This window comes from Prinia subflava, chromosome 2, assembly GCF_021018805.1.
Source record: "Prinia subflava isolate CZ2003 ecotype Zambia chromosome 2, Cam_Psub_1.2, whole genome shotgun sequence".
In the NCBI taxonomy this organism is placed as follows: Eukaryota; Metazoa; Chordata; class Aves; order Passeriformes; family Cisticolidae; genus Prinia; species Prinia subflava.
Window position 1 is genome coordinate 13,888,882 of NC_086248.1, and position 10,063 is coordinate 13,898,944.

Sequence of the window (10,063 nt, forward strand, 5' to 3'; positions counted from 1 at the left end):
AGTCTTTTATCTCAGGTGATAAATTCTTAACATTCTAGCTACATTAGGATAAAGCATAAAAATAAAAGTTTATTTTAATTTTAATTTTTTCTAATTTTTTTATATTCCTTCTTTGTCCCTCAGTCAGACCCAGTAACACCTGCACATTTCCACCCTCATCTTAGCAAGTTTGGCACAGGAAAATTATGCATTAATTTTCCCACTGCTTCAGTTGGGTACTGAGATGCTTCAGCCTGTTCTTCCCACTAGGTTTGGGCACTGTTCAAGGCACCAAATTAGAAGATTAAGCTCCTTTATTGACTCTTCACAGTTAACAGCATGGGATGGGTTCAATCAAAGTCTGACCTGCTGCCTGACTACATCTGTCTCTTTGTACTCGTCTACCTCAGACGTCTTCATCAAATACCTACATTTAGGTCAATGAATCCTGGTCTTCAAACCCTGTGTAGGCACACAATTAGAGTAAGAATCCAAGCCTTGCTGAAGCCATTAAAAAGACCCCTGTTGACTTTAATGCTGGATTTGCCTGGACTTACTTTACTGGTAATTGAAAATCATGTTTGATAGCTTTCACATCATCCCTCAGTGTCCTGGCCTTTCCCTCCCAGGGCCCTCAGAAGAACAAAGTTGAAACCAAGTGTGGGTTTTACCTAAAACAAACACATGAGGAAGTCAGGACATAGAAGTCCCACACCACCCAAGGGCAAGACACAGCACATACAGAGAATGTTTGTCTTTGCCCACCTGCATCCTCACTGGGACAGCAGCGAGAGAAGCTGGGGAAACAACTGCCAAAGCTGCCTTCCCCGACAGTGCTGGTTATGGACCATAGCAGAGAAAATCTTGTTGTCTTTCCAAGGTAGCTCTGCTGCCACTGCGGGTCAAGGAAGTCAGGAAACCTCCAGGTGCACTGTCTGTGGTAGAGGAGAACTCACTCCCAAATAAGTGCTCAGAACATGGGTATGTAAGTGTCATTTGCAAAGGCCAAAATACACAGGAAGTTTTTATTTGCATGGGTGAAACACCAGCATGTAGAGCAAACCACCTACTTTGAAGAACTCCAGAAGTTCTAACCCTTTTTCCTAATACACATGTGAGCATGTACTAAATCCTTCCTTCCCTCATCCTGGTGATGAGTGCATTTTGGTGTCACCCTACAGATGCTGGTAACAGTTTTGCTGTTATTCAGGTTGAAATGGCTTGGTGTGCATGTCAAAATACCTTGAGAAGACCCTTAGAGTCCTTACTTTTCTCAAGTTCCTGCCACATCAGGAGGCATTTTCCTTCAGTCAGGGGTGAGAGCAAACTGTGACTCATGAGTACTCAAGCTGTGTTGCACTGAGAATGACAGCAGACTGCTTTTCCTTATCTTCTCTGCTACAGGCTCTTCTGGTTGCATCAGGGCACACTGAGGTTTGCTCTTGGACAGATGGAAAAGGAAGATTTGGCAGGCTCTCTTCTCATGTGCAGTCGGATGAGCTGTAGTCCTTATCACTGAGTAATTATACAAATATCTCTGTGACAGCCCTAGAAGAGAGGTGCAGACAGCACCATTGCCCTTCTTACTGCTTTTTTTATATTTGGTATCATACACATATACATTTGCACAGGAAGTTTCACCTGAATATAAGAACAACTTTACTGTGCAAGTGACTGAGATTGCCCAGATATAGTGTGGAGTCTCCCTTACTGGAGATATTTGTGAACCATTTGGACACAGTTCTGTGCCATGTGCTTTGGGATAACCCTGCTGGACCAGGCAGGTTGGACCAGATGACTGACTGTGGTCCCTTCCAATGTGACCCGTTCTGTCACTCTGTGATCTCTCCCTCAGAGGAAATGGGTGTATCGTTCCTGTCCTCAGGAAGACACAATGGAGAGAACTATGGGCCACCCATGAAAAGCAGACACAGTGGACTTACAGCCACCAGCTGCAAGCCCAGCATCCTGCATGAGCATGTGCAGCCTCTGGTGAAGCTGGGCTGTTCCAGCTGGTAGTCATGCATGCATGGACCTCTGCCACACCTCTGGAACACACTGCAGATATGGTTTCACACCTTAAAGTGCCTCCAGCCCTTCATCCAAAGCCTGCAGACATCAGTACTTCCTTGTTTTTTTCACCAGTGGCTCACAGGGCAGCCCACCATGGGTTGATACAGCAATGCAGGGATAAGGGTCTGGCTGGCAGCTCCATTTAGTGACATCAAGAAATGCTGAAGAGGAAAGAAAAAGGTGGTTCCAATCCTGTTATGTTTATTGGCCAACCTGCTTCCACTTATTACTGTCAGGTTGTTAGAGATGCTGACAGAGCTCACTGGATCTGAAGTGACCTTTGCCCAGAGGTTTTTGATGCTCTTTGTGTGCCTGTATATGGAACAACTCTTGGTCTGCATAAAGTGATTAAGAAACCTGATCCTGTAAATGTAGACCTGGGAAATAATAACCATGGGATTTCACTAAACAAAAATCAGTCCAAACAAGCTTTGATTTCTTTTTCTGACTGGAGTATTTTTTTTTTTTAATTACTCATAGGTTTTGCAAAATATCTGCTTCTCTATTTCCTGGTGTTTCTTCAACAACTTGAAAGTTCTGATTAATACTATGGAAATATATAAAGTATGAAACATCCTCTGGATTCTTTTCCTTTCATCCCACATTTTGCACCATGTAGCCATTATTGGATAACATTTTGCAATTTGATTGTCTTCACCAAAACTTTTGCAAAATATCCTTATTTCTTGCTGTTGAAAAGGCCCCTTGGTGTTTTGATTAGTTTCTCCCTACATGCCAATGAACTTGCAGCAACATGTGCTTTTTTGCAGTGTTCTGGAAAACATAATATCCTGCCCTAGTTCACAAACTTTGACTCCCAAGAACTCATTTGATCCCTGGGTTTTTTTTCTAGTTTTCTAGTTCCTCCTACTCAAGGATGTTTTTCTTTTTTCCAAAATGAAGATTCCCAGTTCTGCAGGTGAACCCTATAGAGCCCAGAGGAATCTGTCCAGCCTGCCAATCCAGAAGAGCCAGGACACAAGGACAGATCACCATCATCTGCACCAGAGAATGGTCACAGCAGTGCCAGGACCACTGCTGAACATGGGCTGCCAACATCAGCCAACCAGTTCCTAGGAACAGCTAAGGCATCAGACCAGGGACTTTACAGGCCAGCTTGGATGCAGGCATCCTGTTTTGGAGGCAAAGAGAGTTTGAGAACACAGACAGATGGCTTCAGACACAATGAGTCCTCAAAAGATGTACTGTTGAAGAACCAGTGGTGCCTTCTCAGAATCTGCTGCATTTGTTCAAATAAAAGCAGGGATACTGAAGGTCGTTAAATGGCATGACCACTGAATGCATCTCCATCCATCAGAAGAACATGTCCTGGTTTAGTGTAAATTTGGGAGGAAACCCTCAAATGTATCCTCCTAGGAAAGCAAACCTAAAGGCAAACCTAAACGCACCCTCCCCCCCCAAGCTGGTTTGGGAAAAGAACTTCGGAGAAAAGTGAAAAAAACTATTTATTTAACATAGTGCCCAGAAGCACTGTTAAGAATGAATAATATGAAACAATGAAACTTTTCATTGCTCTGAAGTGAGATGGTAAATTCAGAAAGTTCCTGCTGTGGGTAGCTCGGCTCACTCAGTCTCCTATCAGTCCCTCCAGAGGTCCAGGCCCCGGTGGGCTGCAGGTGCAAGCTCCTGGTGTCTCTCTGGGTTTTTCAGTCTGGAGCAGGTTTAAAGAGTCTTAGGAAAGAGAGGGGGAAAAAAACAGTCCAGGGAACTTCTCTGCCTCAGCTAGCTAAACTAACTAAAGGCAGAGAGATCTCTGTCCCGCTGCTGACCCGGCACACGCACATCCCGAGAAGGAATGCGCAGGAGTGAGAGCTGTTTTCAAAACAAACCCCACACTTCTTCTTTCTCCACTTCTCTCTCAGGGCCAGTGTCAAAGGCACAGAACTCAATGCACAGCACAGACAGAACAGACAATGGGGATACAAGCATCATGAAGTCACCCCAGGACATCACATGAGCCTATGAAGAGGCTTGTGAACACCCTTTGCTGGTGTTCCTCATTCAATTTCACTTTGGCATGGGTCCTTTAGAATTTTCCTCCCTCTTCAGAACCTTCCTCCCCCTTCAGAACCTTCCTCCCCCTTCAGACACTCCCCATGCCAACAAAATACCCCTCAGTGGGGCTGGCTGAACTATGCCAAGTTACTACTGCTACTCAGGTGGTAGTCAATTCCCATTGAGAAGTATTGCTGAATTTAGCTGTAGGTGTTTTTCCTCAATTAAAACTAGCAGGTCTGTGTGTTTTCTGTATGGGAAAGGGTGGTGTGAAAAAATAGAAGAGCCCCATTCAATTGCACAAGCTTCATGAGCAATTAGTAACTCAGAGTGGAAAGAAGTCATGAACCAAATCATAGGAAATGGCAGCAGAGCTACAAAGATGACATCATAGTTTATTGAAATTATTTAAACATCTTAGACATATGTGCAAAGCTCAACGGAGAACTTCAATGCTGTATGCCAGTTAAAATTAGCTTTTCATTCAGGATCAAGTCAAATATCCTTCTGACTTCACACTGGAGTGCCATACACATCTTTTTATACATGGCATCTAAATAAAGCCTCTGTCACAATTAGCTTTGCTGAAACAACCTTGGATATCACATGATGATGCATATGCTTTAGCTGATGTGCATCCGGAGAGAAAGCTAACCAGAACCACAGGATATTTCAGCCCTCGGGGGGAGGGAAGTGAGCAACTCTGCTGTGGAAAGTAGCTGGAAGTCATCCAGCTTCTCCAGGGCAGTCAGTCATGAATATCCTGCTTTGGCCACAGAGGGGTTGTGGAGGAAACAGGCTCACAACAATTGGGAAAGGTTTGTAACCACAGGAGTCAAATGAATGAAGCCAAGAGGCTGCCAAGTGATGCAATTCATGGGGAAAAGGGAAAAAAAAAAACAAGAAAAAAAAAGAAAAAAAAAAAAAAAAAAAAAAAAAAAAGAAGAAAAAAAATACCCAAACCCTCCTCAGCTCCTACACAGGAGCATTCATCATTCACTGTGACCTTCCAGGAATGTGCTGACAGACACAAAGCGTTCTGTGTGACATTGTGCCAGTGAACTGGAATGACTGCGCTCGCAGCATTGTTCCTAACAGCAGGGCACCCTCTTCTGGAGGCTGCACGGGCTGTCCCACCACTCCCGGCACTGCGGGCCGGGCTCAGGGGGGAACGATGCACCGTCCCATTGAAAGCAACTCGGGACCTAAAAAAAACCCAAAACAGTGTTCCGAGCTCATATTAAAACCAGCCACTGCCTCAGTTAGGCACAGGCGCCTGAGTGCCTGAGAGGGGTGTTGGAAGCAGGGGTGGTGCTATGCTGGGGTGGGATGGAGCTGGGGGAGATGTCCCAAAAATGCCATATTGTCAGAGCTGGCAGGCAGACACCCTAGTGCTGCTTATCGGCACAGCACAGCCATCCATGGACAACAGAAAAGAGAAAAATGTGTTATCATGGGATCACAGAATGCTTTGGGTTGGAAGCGACCTACAAAATCACTCTGGCAGCAGAAGTGGAACAAGGTGGGATGTGTCAGAGGTTTTCCCTGCAGCTGTGACTCTGCTGGGAACCTCACTGCACCGGGTACTTCCAGCGGGGCTGTAGAAATAGTGTTCACAGACACTGTGCTGCCAGTGCAGCTTCTGCTTCCTCAGCAGCAGATGCGGCCTTGGAGGTCATATCAAGCCATGCTTATGTGCAGATGATGGTGTCACATTCCTCTGAAATACCTCCAGGGCCTGTCCCCTTCCTTGTAAGTGAGGTAAACCTTATTTCCTCATGATAAGTCAACCAATAGGTTGCTGGTTTGGTTATACCTCCAGCATTATCTCCCAGACCCTCCTTGCAGAGTCCATTGCCCTACATTTTCTACCCAGTCTGGATGCTACTCAGTACAATGTACCTTTGCTTGAATACAAGTAGAGTAATTTTATTCTCCCCTGTGCAATGCTGTTGTCCAAACTCTCAGACTAATTTAATTTAAAAATAAAAAAATCAGCTTCATTTTACACCTGCAAATCTCTTAAGTCCCAAAACTCATGATGTATGACATACACATCTTGCTAGCCTGCTCTTATTAAAACTGTCTTCACATATTTTAGCAGAAGGACGGGTACCATGAACAGAAGTTTCTGGGCATCTGGGTATGTCTAGGGGCATGAGCTGCTCACCCTCAGCTGAAGGGTTGCTGGGCAGCCAGGAGCTTTCACAAACCCTCCTTCTCTGCTATGTTTCCTGCAACCATTCCAGCACATCACGAGAAGGGAGAGACAGAAGGAGGAGTAATGCAGTGACACGTGGCATTAGGCTGCCCTTGGCGTTGTGGTGTCTGCCTCATTGAGGACTTCAAGTGCCAGGCTGGTAATTCAGAGGATGCAGAACAGCAGGAAAGAAGAAAAAAAATCACTTATGATGTGATCCTTGGGACAAAAGAAAAAAGCCAAAAACATACATGGTATGACTCTCAGGATTGTTCTGTGCAGGGTCAGGAGTTGTACTTTGATGTGGGTCGCTTCCAACTCAGGATATTCTATGATTCCATGGTTCTGTGCTGCCACTACAGACAGTGTAGCCTCAGCTGCACAACAGGCCTGGCTGGCCAAACCTTGTACCTGAGAGGATCTGGCAGAGCCAGGAAGAGTGGAGCCTACCCAACAAGAGGAACTGATGTGGGCAGCAAGGTCCTGGAGATCCTGGCCACAGCTGGGGTTGCACACTGTGAGATCCCCATATGTCTTGCTGGATTTCAATGAAACAGACTGGAATAGGGTATCTGAATGAGAAGTAATAAAACAAGTTGTTACAAAAAAGGTACAAGAAGCTGCTCTCTCCAGTGTGCCCTCCACAAAGGCAGTGGGTCACCTGGCTGAAGCCAGGGAGAGACCTCGCTCAAATGATATGAAAACAGACTGGAAAGGTAATGAGCCAGTGCAGGAATGAGAGTAGGATTACAGGCCAGGGTCAGAGAAGTAGGATGTGGAAAAGCATTTGGAGGAAATCATAGTTGCTACAACCCTTTAATCAGAATAGTGTAGAAGATGCCAAGAACTTACTCCTCTGTCCTTGCCTGGAGCTAAATTTTCAGGACCATCCAGGTGAGGAAAAATCAGTCAGGCAGAGATAAAGGATTTCCAGCACCTCTGTGTGGCACTGCTGCTGTAAAGCTGGGTGCTCAGTGATGTCCAGTATGCTTTAGACATGCATTTGGGTTTCTCACTTCACAACCAAACATGCTGCTTCATTTCTCACAGCCCAGCTGTAGCCCTCAGTCTCCCACTGCTGCCATGGGCTGCAGTCACAAGGTTGTTCCCATGCCCCTCACTAGTTTTTTTCTTGGCATCCACTTCTGGGAACAGCCATCCATGTGCCCTGTGTATCTGGGAGCATGTGATCCTGGGCAAGTCTTGTAGACCATGCATGCCATGGATCAGATGTGCTGGGAAAAGTTCCCAGGGACTTCCTCAATTGCCCAGTGGTCTCTGAGAGTGATTATTAGAAAATGGAGAGACAATCAGAGCAGACCTGTAGGGAAGCATAAAAAGATGAGATCTAATCTAAGTGGTGGGTAACAGCCTGGCTAAACAGAGTAAAAGCTTACAAAAAAGTTACAATTCCTTTAAGAGATTCACTTCCTTCTATTCTGCTCCTGATGCAATAGCTGTTTTTTATGAGATGATCAGCCAGAGTTCTCCAGTTATTTGAGGGAAGGCTTCACCTCCCAGTGAGCAATGAAATGTGAAGCCCACCTTGTGCCAGATGCCATAATTTAACTGGTGGTAATTTGCACCAGTGGATGTCAAAGACAGCTCTGACTTGGTATCTGCAAAGGCAATGTTAATAAAGGCAGTATGTGCCACTACACAGCTGTGGGTTATGTGGGTTTCTGGCAGCACAGCACCAGAAAGTCTATGAAACAAAGAGTGTTGTCATCTTGGGTGTGACGTTCATTCCTGGGTATCCCAAGCCTATTGTCCTTTCTATGTCCAGTGAATCATTCCTCCTTATACAATGACAACAGAGCCATGTCCACCTTTGCCAAAAAAAGGCAGAATTCCCTCAACCACTTCACTGATTTATGCCGAAGATCCAGAGAACTGGCACAACGCTCCTTAACAACAAGGTTATGGTTATCACAATTTATCAGAAAAGCAGGGCTACCACACTGTGGTAAGGAAATGAACACAATGTTTTCTTTATCATAAACTCAAAGCATATTGCATTCAATAATTGCCAATTTCTTTCTTCTATTCCACACATATTGGGACATGGAAAATTTGGCATGGGGAAGCTTTTAAGGAGGAAATTGCATCTTAAATTTTTTAATATATTTCCATAACTTCTGAGCTTTTCAAGAGCTCCTGATGAATTAGAGGATCTCAATCCTGAGAGCTGAATTTAAACGACCATAAAAGGACTTAAATTTCAGATGATGGGTGCTCAGCCATTCTGAAATTCAGGCGTTATTACAATGTTTCCAGTTAAGTACCCAAAGTCATTAGTCACTTCTGAAAACCTTGGCATAGAGTAAAAGAGAAAATCTCCAACTGAGCTAACATCCTTCATGTACAGACTGGTAAAACAAAAACTAGAAAAAATGTCCTAAAGCCCCTGAGTGAGTCAATCTCATTCATTTTGACTGTGGTAAGCTGTAAATTATTTTTATTTAATAACAGCTAATACCTGGCTTTTATTCAGCTGCTTGCTTCTATTTTTTTTTAACAGTGGGCTAAAAATGTATTATAATCTTGAAATGCAGCATCATGGAGCCATTAGCACAAGAATTTCGTCAGTGTAGACAGACCATCATAGCAAAAGAATCCAGCTAAACAAAATATACACCAAAGTATTTGCTCCTTAGAAGACAATGGGAAATTTTAAGCAGGCAAAAATTCTGATGCCTTTCTCACATATTATCCTTGAGAACACATTTTTCAGTCAGATCAAAATCAGTTGTGTTAATATTTCTTTGTCTGGTCTCTTTTTGCTCCGCCATACCATGGAGGCTGTATCACAGATCCCAGCTTGAAGTTTTCTATCCTGTCCTGCAGACCAGAAAGGCAGGAGGTGCCCCAGAATTGCACAGAGCCCCCAGGGCTGCCTGCAGAGCAGTGGTTTAGCATCAGCCCAGAGCTGTACCTGAAACAGTCCCTGGGCCACAAGCTCCAGCACCTGACTCAACACTCACGGAGCCAAAATCATCCTCGGCACTGCCCTCAGCCTGGGGCATTTAAATAACCCAGGGTACTTCCTGGGGCACCAGTGGTTTTTTATAACATAGTTAAAATGTTTCTAAAATTATGGCAATTGTATACAATAGATTGGGGGGAGGGGGGATGTGGAAAGACAGGTTGGGCCTGGGGTAGGCCGTGGGAACAAATCTTGGGCTTCATCTTCACTGGATCATGTGAAACTACACCTGCATAGTCATTATATGATAAATGATATGATTGTTAAATGTGATGATTGGTAATTCAATATGATTATTGTTTAATTGTAACAAGAATCATGAGAAATTATGTTTGGGGGGCCTGATGAAAATTACAAGAATGCATGCTTGGATAAGATCAATGTATACAATAGAACAATACAGGTTTAATAATTAATATGAAGTTATATAACAAAAGGGGTATAAAAACATGTCCATCTGAAATCCATGTCGGAGTCAGATTTGGGTCTGTACCCCTGATTCCTAGAGCTCTTCAATAAAAGCCCCTGTATATAATCATCCTCAGTGATTATGTGTTCTGAACACTAACAGTGTGACTGCAGGAGCTCATCCAGGATGTGCCAGCACGATGTCCCTGCTGGCCAGGCTTCTTCTCTGGCCAGGCTTCTTCTACCAACGCAGCCCAGCTGCCCCCTGCCTGCGTGGACCTGACCAGGCAGAGGAGCTGCTCGGCAGGTGGGCCTTGCTCTTGCAAACTTACAAGTTTCAGCTTTGCACTAGCAAGTGCTGGACAGTGACATTGAAGCCAAAGAGATGGTGGTTGCCCAAG